General features: G+C 46.7%; 1 protein-coding gene across 1 annotated transcript in view; it reads left to right on the top strand.

The window, feature by feature from the left end:
- Positions 1–17,740, top strand: part of LOC144807000 (serpin-like protein HMSD) — a 109,748-nt gene that overhangs the window by 56,288 nt on the left and 35,720 nt on the right. The gene's annotated exons all lie outside the window — the stretch shown is intronic.

The raw sequence follows: 17,740 nt of genomic DNA, 5'->3' as shown, positions 1-17,740 counted from the left end.
CAGAAAATTATTTGAGTGGGGAAGTAGTACTACAGTGGGATTCTTTCACATGTCTTTATGAATCGGCCCTGAAATGTCTCAATTGGTAAGAGCAAATAGAGCACAGCACTTTCTGTTTGTGCTAACTGTATGAATATTCCCTGAATATTACCATTTTAGATTTTCTTGAATGCATGTAAGACTACATTAAAAAGTACCACTTGAATTATTCTGAAAATCCATTTGTGATGAGGCCCTGTAATGTTGAGTGATATTACGTGAATGAAATCCAGACCGGCACACTTTTTTGGTAGCATATTCTTCTGAGCTAAGACGGGGCAAACCCTGCTTCCGCTTGTGCAGGGACTGAGTGTCAACCCAGAGTTGTGGCCTGGATAAAGAGCAGTCTTCTCCTCTGTGGTCACTAGAAATTGGTTCTGGTGGTAGCTTTTCTCCCACGGCGTTTGGTGCAAGCTTCATGATGGCAACAAAAGCTGGGGTTTTCCAGGTGTCATCTAGCATTTGCTTGTTGCAGGACTGGACCCTTTAAAGTTATTTAAGTTCCTGGGGCCACCCCAACTGCCTGCCAGGTGAAGAAATCCATTCCCACTTCGAGCCATTGGATCTTCTTTGGGGTAGTTTTCACGTGTATTTTACACCTACTTTTGACCAGTGACAATATCATTGTGTCTAATCACTGGGAGAACCAGCAAATTTCAAATGTCACATGCTTAGCAGTGACTTATTTACTATTTCAAATAAGGTTTTCCTACCTGTTAAAAGGGTGATTTTGCCAATAGGGTTCAAAGTGCTGCTGTTAGGCAGCACAGAGTAGGAATGAAGCTATGCATTCACTGCCACTATAGTGGATGGCACAATAGGTGCTGCAGCGCACAAGTGACATTTAACTTTCCATGTCATGGGTGTAATTCTGCACATACTGTGTATTATAGGAAAGTTAAATGTGGCAACCTTGTTTAAAGAAACGTTCGGCACGTTCTAGATGTGAGAGCATCTACACAGGGCACTTATAGCAGTGTTCCAGTGATTGAGTTCAAGAGGATCAGCAGGTAAATCCCAAAACAAAAATGGAAAAATTGAGGTGATGACCCAGAAAGAGGTTTACTTTGTAACAATTGTCACTGAGGAACTCTTCTCCTCGTTAGGATTCCCAAACATTGTCTCCATATCTCACTTTAACTCTTACTCCAGTCTATTTAGAGGTGTCAGTCTATGTCCTCCCGATATCCTAGCCGCTCTTCCCAACGGCTACTATATCCTTCATGTCAACCGCCCTGGAGGGCAAGTTGGCGGGGGAGTAGCAGCCATTCGTAAAGAATATGCTTTTTCGATCTTAGACTGCACCCCCATCCCCAACTCCCAAACCCTTGTCATCCAGCTTCGCTCAATCACTACCTCCCTCATCTGTGTTCTTATGTACAGACCCCCCACCCACATGCCTTCCTTTGCTCTCTCAGTCGGGGAACTTCTTTCCCAGCTTCTGATAAATCACTCCAGAATTCTCTTTCTGGGTGATTTTAACTACTGGCCCTCCGACCCCCAAGAAAGCAGGTTTTCTGAACTGTTCACCGAAACCCTCACTAGCTTGAACTGTCAGCCACTTCCACTCACTGTAAGGGTCATATACTCGACCAGGTCTGGGTGGCCAATCTAGACTTTTCGCCTCCACTGATCACCCCTTGTACCTGGTCAGACCATCACCTTATCTCCCTTTCGGTCGACCTTCCTAGTTTTCACCGCCCTTCGCGCCGTGCTGGCATTACGGCCCGCAATTGGAAAAACGCCGATATGACAACATTTCATTCTCTCCTGGCAGGCTCAATTCCTCCAGCCCTTGAATCTGTGTCTCACCAAGCCTCCACTCTTGAGCTCTTGCTGAAGGCAGCTGCCGACGTTGTAGCTCCCCTAAAGACCATCAAAATCTCACGCCCCCATGATGCCCAGCGATGGTTTACTGACCAGTTGAAACTTGATAAGCTAGCCCTCCGCCAGGCTGAACGTCGTTGGCGCCAGAAGTACGACCCTGCACTCAAGATTGAATTTACGAACCTACTAAACACATATAAATCTTCCATTCTAGAGGCCAAGACCTCCTATTTTTCTCGCAAAATTCTCGAGTCGGCTTCAAAAGCCAAGGACATCTTTTTAATTGTCAATGAGCTCTCCCTTCCCGATCGTATTACCCTCCCGCCCGTTCCCACCCAGGCTTTGTGCGATGAGCTCAATGTTTTTTTTCAGGATAAGATTTCCACAATTAAAAACAATATTTCTCCATCTCCCCCTTCCAAATCATTTCCCCTCCCTCCTGAAAATGCCTTTAAATTTCACACCTTTCCTCCCATTTCCATTACTGAATTTCACAGTATTCTCCATAAAGTTAGTTCTGGCTCCCCTAGGGACTGTTGCCCCCCCACAAATCTTCAAGGAAATTTTTAGGCTCTGCCCTGACCCCGCCCTGGCCCTTCTCAACTCCTCTTTAACATCAGGAGTTGTCCCAGAGGCTTTTAAGCAGGCCATAGTGTTACCTATTTTGAAAAAGCCTAGCGCAGACCCTCTTGTGATGAATAATTACAGACCCATCTCTCTCCTCCCTTTCTTAGGAAAGATTTTGGAGACATATGTAACCAAGTGTCTGAGTACCTTTATGGAAACTTCCTCTTTCCTTGACCCTCATCAGGCGGGTTTTCGCCCTCTTCATTCCACAGAGATGGTGATTGCAGCAGTAATGGACACATTGAGAACTGGTGCCGACAATAATATTCCTCAAGCCCTAGTATTGTTAGATCTGTCGGCGGCTTTCGACACGGTCGATCATACTATTTTGATCGACCGTGTCAGCAACGCCGGCATTCGCGGCGCCGCCCTGGACTGGGTTCGATCCTTCTTGCAAGGCCGCTCCCAGGCAGTCCACCTCTCCACCTTCTCTGCCCCTTTTATCCCCCTCACTTGTGGTGTTCCCCAGGGCTCAGCTCTTTCCCCTCTCCTCTTCAACTTATATATGCAACAGCTCTTGGCATCCCTTCGTCACTCCTCAGCTACTATATATAACTACGCAGACGACTTGCAACTGATCTTTCCTCTGGATACCTCACCCTCTTCCCGTCTTAACCTCCAAACTACAATGCTACTCATCTCTGATTGGATGGCTCATAGCCAACTCAAGCTGAATCCGTCTAAAACGGAACTTGTTCTGGTGGGCGGCCCTTCCAATCCCTGGGATGACAACTTCTGGCCCTCTTCTCTTGGCTCTCCCCCTCGCCCGGTCAGCACCGTGAAAAGTCTAGGAGTGATCATCTCTGAGGATCTATCTATGAAACCTCAGATCTCAGCAGTAACATCTTCCTGCTTTTTCCAGCTGCGCAGGATCCGCAAGATCTGTAGATTCCTTACCAGAGAGGCACTCATACTAGCTATATTGGCTTTGGTCATCTCCAGGGTTGACTTCGCGAATGTCCTGTATGTGGGGATCCCTGCCTACCAGCTTCAAAAACTTCAGCTGATTCAGAACCAGGCTGCCCGCCTGGTGTTTCACCAACCCAAACACCAGCATGTTTCCCCCCTCCTGAGGAGCCTCCACTGGCTCCCGGTGGCTAAACGGTGTTTCTTCAAACTCGGCTGCACCCTATTTAAGTCCCTTCACAAACTCGCTCCTGAGTTCATCTCCTCCAAACTCAAGCGCTACCTCCCACCTCGTAATCTTCGATCCTCTGCCGATAATCTTCTTTGCATTCCACTGATCCGCCGCAAAAAACACGGCGGCCTTCGCTTCTCTTTTTTAGGCCCCACTTTCTGGAATTCCCTTCCTTCTTCCTTTCGCCATTGTCCCACCTACGAACTGTTTCGAAAAACCCTGAAAACTCACCTCTTTAAGTTGGCTCTTGAGTAATGTCTCCCGCCCCGGCTCGCCAGGTCTGTTATGAGCGCCAAGAAACCGTCTCGGTGTACGTGCGCGGTATAAATTGTTTAACATAACATAACATAACAATGGATGGGTCGTGCAGCCAGGGGGACCCTGTTTCCTTCTCCAGACGTTGTAAGTTGACACTTAACAGCAAAGAAAGTGGCAGTGAATTTCCACGTAAGGGCTTATAAACTGGAAGATAAATTATGTCCCATCACATTAACTCCTCTTTCATTGACTTCAAGGCAAGCTGTTTGTTCTGTACCACATAGCAGGGCACAATTTGTGCAATACCCTACTTACTGCGGTGCGGAGAAGGAGGAGCTTGTGCTCCGTGCTTTGTACTTCACTGCGAACCGTTGGGAGCCGCCGCCCGCTGCTCTGCGGTGGAGGATTGCCTGCTCCGCTCTGCTCCTGCACCGGGAGTTGTCCGTCGAGGTTACCGGTCGGCGAGTGTGCAGGGTGTGCGGACTTCTGGGCATCGCGGTGACAGCCGGTTCCTGAAGCCGCGTCCTGAAGCCGCGTCCGGATCCATCTCGGGAGCAGGAGTGAGAGTGGCGTGTGGCATGGCAGGTGTGCAGGTGAATGAAGGGATCGGAGTGGAGGGCTTCTGGCTTCTGGTTAACGCTGTTTGAGCCTCCAAGCTGCAGTGGACTGCTTGAGCCCCGGACGTGCCAATGTGTTCGGTGAGCGAGTAAATCAACTGCTGACGCCGTAGCCACAGTTTGAGCCACCACCCTCCTTGCTTGGGTTGCTGGTGCCACCGCTATTGGAGAAGTGGAACAGAGCTGATTGCTAAAATTAAAAAAAGGGTAAAAAGAGAATGAAGGAGTGAAGGAGAGCGGCAAGTCGTGGTGAGCTGCATTAGAGCTGCATGATAACTAGAGCAGCAGTTGCAGTAGTGCACGAAGAAGTTAGGACGACTACGAGCGACCAAAGGAGAGGATGGATTACTCCAGGGTAGGGGTTAGTGCGAGGGGAGTAAGATAGCTGGGGGGCTACGGGGGCAGATGGTTTGCGGGTTGCTGCTTGTGGATAAGTAGCAGGAGATAAGAGGGGCAAATTGTGTTTGACAGCTGTTCCCTTTCCCTCCACTCGTCCTGCTTGCTTAGCTCCCACCCCCCCTGCTCCCCATCCCTACCTAGCAAGAGCTCCCTGGAATGGCAAATGGAATAGAATAGATCAGAACAGAAAACCGAATCAGCAGTTGCTGCGCGGTAGTTCCCTATAGTGCCCTGTGATGCAGTTTTTTTTTTATACCTTTTGACACTTTCTGATGCACTGGTCCATGAACTATTCTCAGTTGTGCGACTTTTGAAATCCCGCCAAGGCTTGATCGAGTGGGAAGAGCCTGAAGGTGAGCGACGGTGGCAGTAGATTTGCCTGTGTCTGTGGATAGCGTAGTCTGGATACCGTCAAGGTGCATGGAGAGAAGAGCAAAGGGAATAGAATAAGGAAAGGGAATAGAATAAGGGAAGTGGCAGTTAAAACAAATACTGTCAAGTATTGTGTGAATAAGGATGAGGTCTGGCCGTCAGCGTGGGGCCCCTCCAAACTCTATACATAACCAGACGACTGAAGAGTCAACAGTTGCTCGACCTCAACTGGAGAGGCACAAGGAAAATGGAGAAAAAGAGGAAAAAGTGGTAAATAGTAGAGGCAGTGCCTTTATAGAGAGGAATTAGTGTCAGCCAGCCGAGGAAAAGCCTTTATCTGCATCTCTTAGTAAGGACTGTGTGGATTGAATGAAGTCTCCATGTGTGGCGCAGTTGTCTATAAAGAGCTACTTCTTGAAGTACCATCAAAAACAGTCCGATAAACCTAAAGGAAAGACCTCCGAAAAGGAATAACTTAGTGGGAATGTTAGTGACTGTTCATTGTCCTCTCCTTTGTCGTCACCACTGTGTAAAAAAAAAAAAGTGGCTTTGGTAGTGATTTGATCCATTCAAAGTTGCCTGAAAAATTGGATGCTGTAGCGGTCTATCAGGATAGGAGTGTAATAGGCGAAGGTGCTGTAGTGGAGAAGGTGTTGTCTTCTTCGCTCCAGCCATTATCTGTATCTGGGCAGCTACGGGCTCGGGCGCAAATCCATGTTTGTGTCCCTACTGCCGATCAGGTGGAGTCACAGCTGGTCGATGATTTTCAAATTACCAGTCAGGCGTTGTTATAAAACACCAGTTGGGTGTAGTAAATGGTTGGATGTAGTGTGTGATATGTCTCCTTGTAGGACACTGAATGAAAATAAAGATGTTATTGTGTTAGATCTTGTAGTTGGAGTTGGAAATCCAGCTCACAAGCATGAGTCTAGTGAACCAGTTTTGGTCCCAGAGGACTCGCTTCCCAGCCCAAATAGCGGTTTTGTCAAGGGTGGTAATGTCCGCTTTTTTAACCTGGACCAGTCAAGTATAATTATGGAGAATAGCTTTACCATCAATAAATCATTGTTCGATCCAGGTGTTTGCAGCTCCGAGAAGATTATTAATACAAAAGACCAATGTAGCTTAGACTTAGTGCCAGTTTAATCCAGCTGATATATTGTTATTAACCAAACTAGAGGTCAACTCTCAGGCTAGCCCAGGTGATCCAAAAAAGAGTGAGGCTAGTCCTGAGCGGGGTTTATGGGATTGTCTTTTACATACCATAGACTCTATTACTAATGCGCTTAATTTCCACTCCTACAAATTGGATGTTCAGGTTGATATTTTAAACACACTAGCATCTCATGTAGTGGGTATTGATACAAAAGTCCTGCATTTAACTAACCTGATTACGAAGGTGCAAGCAGATAAAGATAGTCCGTTTATAACCTGCACCTTTGCACAATTGATTGATAACATTTCTGACCTGCCTTCAATAGTAAGTTCAATGGTGCATGAAGTAAAACTGTTGGGTAGAAAAGCGCATGGCAATGAAGAAATTATTGATCTATCGAACAGTATAAGCAGCTCAGTTGATGATGGTAAGGCACAATCTGTAAATGATGGCAAAATACAAGCTACAGAGGTCCCTCTTCCTAAATCTGATGTGATATAATTAAAGATGGCTTGGTAATAGTCAGGACTAGTGATTATCCAGTGTCAACACACAAGTCAAGCAGTATGAATAAGTCATGCCCTAATCAAATCCATGAAATAAGTGTTCCATCAAAATCAGTAATTCTTTCAAAAAGGGCAAGAAAAAGGTTAAGGAAGACACACAATAAGAAAACGCATGACTTACAATCCTCTAGTAAGAATGTGTGTGATGATCCTAAAATTTCGGAAGAAATCGAAACTGAAACGAAATCATATTTTCGATTTTTGGTCCTAATAAAAATTCAGGATTTAACCGCATGCGCGCTAGCGAAATTCCGCTCCTGTGCTGAGTTTTTTAAAACCGCACTTTACATGACGAGCTGGGCTCGTCATGAGCGTGCGAGGAGGCTACCTCATGACGAGCCCAGCTCGTCATGAGCGTCGAAGGGGTTAATGTAAAGGAAAATCAAACAATGGAGTGTCATCAAAAAGTTTGGGCATGATTCCAAATTTAGTTCTGGATCCATAGTGGAAGCTTCAAAAATAAGGGAAAACGTATCCGAACAACTGATAAATGTAAGGTCGGAAGTCCAAGGTGTACAACCAAGTCATATTCAGAAATCGGTAGATTTTAATAGTCATTTAGGTAGTAGTAGTAATGATCAGGGGTATGAATTAAGCCTGAAACCAAGTAATGAAGTAGCGGCCGATCAAGGAGTTAATAATATTATTAACCAGAAACTTGTAAAGCACACTCATCAGCAAGGTTGTAACAGGACCGATCAGGTGGCCCACTCAGGTACGCAAGATCGATTAATAAAGAAAGTTAAAGAAGTTAATTTCTCGACTGAAATGGTTCTAGTGCCTGCTATTGACAATGTGTCGACCTGTCCTTATGGATAAGGATAATATAAAGCCTTTAAATCTGTCGCACAATATGAGAAAAGTAGCCTTCTGTCCCCAATATATAACAAGAGGTCCACATGATATTCTAAATTGTGGTAACCTCTTGAAACTGTTACATGCAATTACAGATCTTAAAGATGTGGTAACTGAGGATCTGGAAGCTGTAGAGTTTAAGAAAGAAGGTGAACACTTGGACAGGAGAGAACAATTACAACCTGGCTAAATATTGAAATTGTTGATAAAATAATGGCCAATGGTATAATTTTTGAGAAATGGGGCATTAAAGTTTGGAGACCACAAGGACCTTGCTATCCGATGTTGCTGATTCCAATTAAGTCACCTGATCTAATGACGCAAAAAAGGATGATAAAAAAAATAGCTACGGCAGCAAAGGTTAGTTTTAAAAGGTGCGTCAGGCCCATCTATGGAATTAAACTTCTCATACGGTATCAAGATTAGGAGTAGCCAGTCTGGTTTGCGAACATGTGAGGCGTTGAAGAAAGTTCCGGAGTTAGTTGTAGATTGGAGCTGGCTTCCATGAATATTAACAAATGTAAATCCTAAAAAGGATTGATGCCGATCAAATCCTTTGAATCTTTGTTCCTGGAACACTAATGGTCTAAAATCATTAATTGAGGACCAATATGTAGTAGATTTCTTGAAGGTTTTTAGTATATTCACTTTTCAAGAAACCTGGAACACGTGTACTGAACCCTTTATTGGTTATTTTGAATACTGTAATGTCGCAACGCGTGAAGCTTATTCAGGTCGCCCATGTGGTGGTCTTTCTATATATGTTTCTTTGAATCTAAAAGTAGAACACTTTGAAATTGACCTTCAGGTAAAATGGCTGCCGTGTGTTAAATGAATAGCTGTTCATTCTATTATTCTTTCAAATGTGTATTTAAGCTGTAAAAAAAAGGTTACATCCACCCAAATAACTCAGTTATGGGGAATGGTAAAAACGTTATATTTTTTTCATTTGGACTCTGTATTTATTATCTCAGGTGATTTTAACATGCATTTTGTTGCTTTTAAAAAGCAGACACTTGATTTAAAATGTTTAGCTCAACGGACAAATTGTGAGTTTAAAAAATACAATCTAAAGATTATGCATGACCCGGATAATATCCCGATTTTTACCAAAGCCGGTAGTTCTTTTGTAATCGATTGTTCGAGGCATGTGTGCTGCTGAATTTATATCTATGCATAGATCGCCGCCTAGTGTTGGGTCCGGATGATTGCACATTGTTGTCCTGGAAGAGTCTTCGAAGTATCACGAGATAGGTGGCTCCTCCCCTGGACTACAGTGCGCATGGGCATTCCCTCCATGCTCTGTTTTTTTCCGCCATTGGGTTCGGATGTACTTAACTCGCGTTCGAAATATATATTGGTTACTCTTTTTCGAGGCCGAAAGGCCTTAGGGGCGTCGGTATTTTCTGTGGTTCGGTGCCTTTTACCTCTTTCAAGTTCTTTGAACTAGACTTCGGAAGACTTTTTTGCCTTTCAACACCAAAGGCCCCTCGACGATGAAACGGAGTCCGTTCAAGCGCTGCCCCGTCTGCAACTCGAAATATCCCCACATCGACATGCACCCGGTGTGCAACAAATGTCTCTCACCGGACCACGACGAGGCCAGCTGCATGGCCTGTTCGAAATTCAGATCGAAGAAAACTCTCCGTCTTCGACGCGCTGCAGGACAGTCGGTGCGAGAAACGGCACCAGACCCAGAAAACATCTTCGGTGGTGACGACGAAAAAAATGTACAAGAAGAGGATCCGGAACACTCTGATTCTGCGTCGGAGCCAGACTCCACCTACAACAAGGACGAGGAAGAACTCTACGTCCATGGTGAAGACATCGTCGAGGTAGGAGACGACGTACAACCTATCGGAGCCGTCGACGACTCAAGCGAGGAGCTAGGCCCAACCGCAGTAGCGGGGCCCAATAAAGACTCTTCCATGGCTCCGGTCGAGGCATCGCCGGAAGGCCTTAGCCAAGATCAAACTGAAATCGAAACAGACACTGGTTAAAACAACCATCGGATTGACGACTTCGGAACCTTCCAAGTCTAAACGTGCGCTCGACCCCTCTGGGTCGAAAGGGGGCGTCGAACCAAAGATCGGCTCGACTACGCCTGTGTCTACAATTAAACACGTCACGCTCCCATCGACGTTCGGCTCCAAAGATGGCGACTCTTCCAAAGGAATCGAGGCCCATAAGACCCATCGATCCGACAATAAAGAAGCTCCTGTTAGTCAAGGCCTTCGACCCAGTCTAAACTCTGATCAAAACACCTGACCGCGTCGAAGCACAAGGGCGCTCCTGCTGCGCAGCAACGGCTCGAATCGACGCACGGCCTCAAACACACTGAACTGTCTAAGTCAGTCGGATCGAAGACAACGCCTCCATCGAAGCAAGTCAGCCCGTCCACGATGCTTACGGCGCCGATAAAGTTCGGACTTCCCCCGACAGCACGGCCTAAACCTGTTCCACACACAGGCTACCGACTCTTCCAAGTCAACGTCTGTTGCCGCAGCCACTCAGCCTCGGATGGAAGACGTTATATTCCAGCCACCGTCCCACGACAACCAGTCGAAACTCTACATCGACTCCGAATCAGGTCGACTCACCGTTTACAAGCGTAAGATCATGCCTGAAACGCCTGTAACATTATAGAATACCCCTGAAGAAGAGCGACTCTACCACCTCTCCTATTCTTTTTGAAACCATGCAATCATATGGTCAGGACTATACTTACACTCTCACACATGTCACTGAGGATGTGGAGGAAGGAGACAATGAGGACCAGTTTAACTATCCCATTGATACTGATCTAGATGAGTCCCAGCCGTGGGCTGACACTGTGGACCCCGCTGAACCACACACCCCTGATACTCTTTCATATACTATCAAGCCTTCGCCTACTCAAGATACTGCTGCTTCCAACGCACTGATTGAGAGAGCGGCACATAACCATGACGTAGATATGCATGCTGACCCCGTGGAGGAAGACTTTCTTTTTGATACATTCTCCACGTTAGAAAGGTGTATAAAAACTCTGCCTATGCTCAAAGGTGTGCTCAAACATGCAAGTGACCTTTTTAAAGAGTCCACTAAAGCAAGGGTGGTGAACCCAAGAATTGAGAGGAAGTACCGGCCTGCGCCCGTGGACCCTACCTACATCAAGGGTCAACTCCCACTGGACTCCTTAGTGGTGGCTAATGCTCGCAAAAGAGCGAACTCTCAGACAACGGGTGATGCTCCTCCTCCGGACAAAGAATCCAAGATCTTGGAAGCCTGTGGAAATTATTTTTCATTAATGGTCACCTTAGTGCAGCTTGTCTGCGAGGGTATGTTGTTTAAAAAACCCCATTTTCGTTAATGGTCTGGAAAACGTGTGGCAGCTCAAGCTGCTAATATTTGGAGAATCTCCAATACCCAAGCCCTGTTAGCAAGATATGACAGGGCACACTATGACACGTTAGAGCAGTTAATGCAACACCTGCCAGATACTTATAAGGAGGGAGCAGAAATGCTCATACAGGAGGGGAAGTTGATCTCCAACGCGTCCATTAAGTGCGTGTTGTATGCAGCCGACACAGCAGCTAGGGCCATAAACACTAGCGTTATGCTCAGGAGGCATGCCTGGCTCCGCATCTCTGGATTTAAGTCATAAATGCAGACTACCCTGCTCAATCAGCCAGTAAACCCTGACTTCCTGTTTGGTCCAGAAGTAGACACCACTCTTGAAAAGATTAAAAAGGACACAAACTGCTAAATCCATGGGAGCTCTGCAGTCTCAGCAGTTCAGGGGCGGTTCCTTTTGTCGCTCCAGTAACAGGGGAGCTTCAAGAGGACAAGCGGCGCAACAAGCCCAATACACCAAGGGAGGCACACAAACCACCTATAACAAGAACAATAGGGGTGGATACCGTGGGAACCGCACCAAGGGCAGAGGACGTGGAAATAATAATCAGCAAATCAAAAGGGAGAGAGAGGACTAGGTAAGCTAGTCCGGGTCCCCTGTTATATGTAGAAATATCAATATAGGACTAGCTAGGTTGTGTTAGTGAGACTCAGGGGGTACATCTGTAGGCAAACCCTTAGGTTTGGTCATGAAGCCCTCACACACCAACCTAGTTGGTGTCATGCTTCATCATCGGGCCCACCACAGTGACACCGAGTGTGTCCCGGGTGTGCTGCGACTCCAGATTACTGAGGAGCTGGTATGCTCGCTGAGTGTGCAGTGATGGTGAGAAAGGAAGTGAAAAGTTAAAAGCTATACAGGTGGTCCCAGTTCCCGAGGGTAAAAGGTAAATTTAATACCTGGGCCCCTGTTAGCAAGATAAAAAGGCTGTGGACGATGTGGAGTGTATTAAGAGCTCCTACGTCCTTGCGGTCTACATGTTTCAGCCAGGCCTTTTGATTAAAACTGGCTTTCCTCAGGACCAATGAGTATGTGTGGGTGATAATAAACTATATTAAGTGACAATGTGTGGTAAAAAGTGTCGCACTCGCTAAGGTGCTGTACGTGTAAGAGGGGGATTCCCTCTACTTTACTGTACATGGAACATAGAAACAATACAGACATACAAGGGAGAACCAGTGAGAATGGTATTTACCAAAACACAACATATGGCCGACTTCTAGTGTGCGTGAGCGACCTAGAGCGGCAGATAACGTGGCCATGAGCGTGTGCCATGGCTGAGGTGAATTATGGCGGTAAAGTTTTAAACGCAGTGGCGGTGGTGGGCTACACAGCGAAACAGGCATAGCGTGAGGTACAGGTAAGTATGGTACATAATTCCTCACACTTGCTACTTGCTGTTAAAGCCTCATGGGTCACTTGGCAGGGAGGGAAAGAAGACCCTAAACGTTTGTAAAAGGTCAGAGTTAGGATAGTACCTGTTGAGAGAAAATATGCTGCTTACCCAGAGCGTCGTGTAGAGATCACTCGTTTACTCACGGTATTTCCGATCAGCGTGCTCCTGCGACCTATCGTCCTGCTCCAGTGTCCCGGGTGAACTTGCATGGATCAGGTATGGGCTTAAATAGCCGGTTCAAATGGTAACACCTGGAGAGGGGAGAGGGTGCGGTCGCGCTGGCTCTTAGCGCGCGTGTGCAGGGAGACAGCGGCACTCGCGTTGCGCATGCGCGGTGATGGATTTCCAGCGCATGCGTGATCAACAGAGCTCTATACATTAGCGCATGCGCATTGGCGCCGTTAGGGGTGACGAGACGCTGAACAGCAGTAATAGTGACATGTGCCCACTAGGGCGTGTGCACAGGGGAAAAGGGCCCATTTGGGACAAAGGAAGTTTAAAAAGCATAAAAAGCAACAATTAGCAAATTGCATGGAGGCAAATACAGAGTAGGGACAGACCACGAGTCTGAGCGCAGACAGGGATACAGACTTAATGTTTTGAATAGAAATGGAGTGTTTATCTGGCTAGGGCATTCCACGGGATGGAATCGTTGAGCCCCTCTATATGGGTAGAAAGGCGGTAAATCCAGCGTTGCTCTTTGGAGAGTAGTGTTTTCTCATCGCAGCTGGATGGTGCGAATTGTTCAATGACTGTCCAGGTGAAGTCGTTCGGGGTGTGATTTTGAACGATGAAGTGCTGGGTCAGCTTGCTGATTTTGCCACAGCGCATTGTACTCCTATGTTCAGTCATCCTGGTTCTGACTTTCCTGGTAGTCATACCAATGTATCTCAAACCACAACGACAGGTGATTAAGTATATTAAGTTAGATGAGTTACAGTTGGTAAATTGTCGTTGTGTTCAGGTTTTTCCATTTTCCAATGATAATGTTTTGGAAGGGGTAGTCAGGTGGCAGACGCTGCAATTGTAACACGGTTGGTGGCCTGTTATTTCTGGTAGACCCCATGCATTCAAAATTGTCTGGCCTGTTTGTTGTTTCTTTCTCGGTCTTGTGGATACCAGTTGGTCCTTCAAATTCTGTGCTCTTTTGTATGCGAACCTGGGGGGGTCCCAGTTCCTGGTTCCTGAATTGATGATCTTCCAATTTTTGCGAATTATGTTTGAGACCTGGTTTGAGGCGGTGTTATAGGTGGTAACACACGTCATGATGGATGTTTCTGGCGGTTTGACAAATGTTTCGAGAAGGGCCTCCCTGTTCTGGTTACGTGCTCTTTTGCAGGATTTTGAGATGATTCTGGATGGGTAACCACGGTCTTCCAACTTGTGGACCAAGGCTTTAGACTGGTGTTTAAAGTCGTGGAGGTTGCTACAGTTTCGGCGTATGCGCAGGAACTGTCCAAATGGCAAATTCTCCCTCAGGGGTCTGGGGTGGAAACTGTCAAAGCGCAACAAAGAGTTCCTGGATGTCGGTTTGTAGTGAGTGGTTGTTGCCAGGCCTCCCTGATCAGGTCTTATGTTGAGGTCTAGAAATGCTAGTTCAGTTGGGCTGCTGGTGCATGTGAACTTGAGAAACGGGTCAAGGTTGTTAATCCAAGTGAGGAAGTCTTTCAGTGTCTCCTCATTGCCCTCCCAGACAATGAAAATGTCGTCGATATATCGACGCCAAATAGTTATATTGGCTGAGTAGGGGTTCGTGGGGGCTTCAATGTTCGTCTGTTCAAAATGGTGGACGTAAAGCCCCGCCACGCTGGGCGCAAAAACACTCCCCATAGAGGTACCATTAGTTTGTAGGAAGAAAGTGTCCTCATATTGAAAATAATTCTCTTTCAATGCCAATGAGGCGCAGTCCAGGATGAAGTGGCGGGGGGTGCGATGTTGCCAGTCAATCTCCATCAGGACATCGTGGAGTACCTTCAGTGTGGCATCTTGGGGGAGGCTCGTATACAGGCTCTCAATGTCCAGTCCGACCAGGAGATGTTTATCTGGGTCGAAACTGACATCTCTGATGTTGAGGAGATGTTTCGTATCCTGGATGTAGGACCGAGTTTTCTGAACTAACGGGTTGAGGTAGTGATCACAGAACCGTGATAGCGGTTCTAGGAGGGATTTAATTCCAGACACTATGGGTCTACCCGGTGGTGGGGTGACCCCTTTATGCACCTTGGGCATGATGTAGAAATAGGGTACTTTTGCATCACGTGTATTGAGATATTCAGCTTCTTGCTTCGAGATGTAATCTGCGTCAGAAGCCTCTTGCACTAGTTCTATGATCTTTTTCTGTAGATCTTTGGAGGGGTCTCTCTGTAGTATTCTGTAGTTGCGAGTGTCGCTTAGAAGTCTGCGACATTCGGTGTCGTAGTCACTTTTGTTCATTATGACTATCCCGCCTCCTTTATCCGCTGGTTTGATGATGCGGGTGGGGTCATTTTGGAGTTTCTTGACGATTTCCCTGTCTTGAAAGGAAAGGTTATTGAAATGGTTCTGGGGCTGTAATTTCTCCACCTCTGAGTATACTGCCAACTCGAAAGTGCTGATCTCCACTGGCACAGTCGCAGGTGGCGGGGTGAAGTTGGATTTAGGTTTCAGCCCTGTTTCATTAGTGATTTCTGGGTCATTGGGTTCACTGAAAGACTTCCTCACTTGGATTAACAACCTTGACCCGTTTCTCAAGTTCACATGCACCAGCAGCCCAACTGAACTAGCATTTCTAGACCTCAACATAAGACCTGATCAGGGAGGCCTGACAACAACCACTCACTACAAACCGACATCCAGGAACTCTTTGTTGCGCTTTGACAGTTTCCACCCCAGACCCCTGAGGGAGAATTTGCCATTTGGACAGTTCCTGCGCATACGCCGAAACTGTAGCAACCTCCACGACTTTAAACACCAGTCTAAAGCCTTGGTCCACAAGTTGGAAGACCGTGGTTACCCATCCAGAATCATCTCAAAATCCTGCAAAAGAGCACGTAACCAGAACAGGGAGGCCCTTCTCGAAACATTTGTCAAACCGCCAGAAACATCCATCATGACGTGTGTTACCACCTATAACACCGCCTCAAACCAGGTCTCAAACATAATTCGCAAAAATTGGAAGATCATCAATTCAGGAACCAGGAACTGGGACCCCCCCAGGTTCGCATACAAAAGAGCACAGAATTTGAAGGACCAACTGGTATCCACAAGACCGAGAAAGAAACAACAAACAGGCCAGACAATTTTGAATGCATGGGGTCTACCAGAAATAACAGGCCACCAACCGTGTTACAATTGCAGCGTCTGCCACCTGACTACCCCTTCCAAAACATTATCATTGGAAAATGGAAAAACCTGAACACAACGACAATTTACCAACTGTAACTCATCTAACTTAATATACTTAATCACCTGTCGTTGTGGTTTGAGATACATTGGTATGACTACCAGGAAAGTCAGAACCAGGATGACTGAACATAGGAGTACAATGCGCTGTGGCAAAAACATCAGCAAGCTGACCCAGCACTTCATCGTTCAAAATCACACCCCGAACGACTTCACCTGGACAGTCATTGAACAATTCGCACCATCCAGCTGCGATGAGAGAACACTACTCTCCAAAGAGCAACGCTGGATTTACCGCCTTTCTACCCATATAGAGGGGCTCAACGATTCCATCCCGTGGAATGCCCTAGCCAGATAAACACTCCATTTCTATTCAAAACATTAAGTCTGTATCCCTGTCTGCGCTCAGACTCGTGGTCTGTCCCTACTCTGTATTTGCCTCCATGCAATTTGCTAATTGTTGCTTTTTATGCTTTTTAAACTTCCTTTGTCCCAAATGGGCCCTTTTCCCCTGTGCACACGCCCTAGTGGGCACATGTCACTATTACTGCTGTTCAGCGTCTCGTCACCCCTAACGGCGCCAATGCGCATGCGCTAATGTATAGAGCTCTGTTGATCACGCATGCGCTGGAAATCCATCACCGCGCATGCGCAACGCGAGTGCCGCTGTCTCCCTGCACACGCGCGCTAAGAGCCAGCGCGACCGCACCCTCTCCCCTCTCCAGGTGTTACCATTTGAACCGGCTATTTAAGCCCATACCTGATCCATGCAAGTTCACCCGGGACACTGGAGCAGGACGATAGGTCGCAGGAGCACGCTGATCGGAAATACCGTGAGTAAACGAGTGATCTCTACACGACGCTCTGGGTAAGCAGCATATTTTCTCTCAACAGGTACTATCCTAACTCTGACCTTTTACAAACGTTTAGGGTCTTCTTTCCCTCCCTGCCAAGTGACCCATGAGGCTTTAACAGCAAGTAGCAAGTGTGAGGAATTATGTACCATACTTACCTGTACCTCACGCTATGCCTGTTTCGCTGTGTAGCCCACCACCGCCACTGCGTTTAAAACTTTACCGCCATAATTCACCTCAGCCATGGCACACGCTCATGGCCACGTTATCTGCCGCTCTAGGTCGCTCACGCACACTAGAAGTCGGCCATATGTTGTGTTTTGGTAAATACCATTCTCACTGGTTCTCCCTTGTATGTCTGTATTGTTTCTATGTTCCATGTACAGTAAAGTAGAGGGAATCCCCCTCTTACACGTACAGCACCTTAGCGAGTGCGACACTTTTTACCACACATTGTCACTTAATATAGTTTATTATCACCCACACATACTCATTGGTCCTGAGGAAAGCCAGTTTTAATCAAAAGGCCTGGCTGAAACATGTAGACCGCAAGGACGTAGGAGCTCTTAATACACTCCACATCGTCCACAGCCTTTTTATCTTGCTAACAGGGGCCCAGGTATTAAATTTACCTTTTACCCTCGGGAACTGGGACCACCTGTATAGCTTTTAACTTTTCACTTCCTTTCTCACCATCACTGCACACTCAGCGAGCATACCAGCTCCTCAGTAATCTGGAGTCGCAGCACACCCGGGACACACTCGGTGTCACTGTGGTGGGCCCGATGATGAAGCATGACACCAACTAGGTTGGTGTGTGAGGGCTTCATGACCAAACCTAAGGGTTTGCCTACAGAT

This window comes from Lissotriton helveticus, unplaced genomic scaffold (assembly GCF_964261635.1).
Source record: "Lissotriton helveticus unplaced genomic scaffold, aLisHel1.1 SCAFFOLD_761, whole genome shotgun sequence".
NCBI lineage: Eukaryota > Metazoa > Chordata > Amphibia > Caudata > Salamandridae > Lissotriton > Lissotriton helveticus.
The sequence above is the reverse complement of the archived record's forward strand: the minus strand, read 5'-3'. Positions and strand labels throughout refer to the sequence as shown.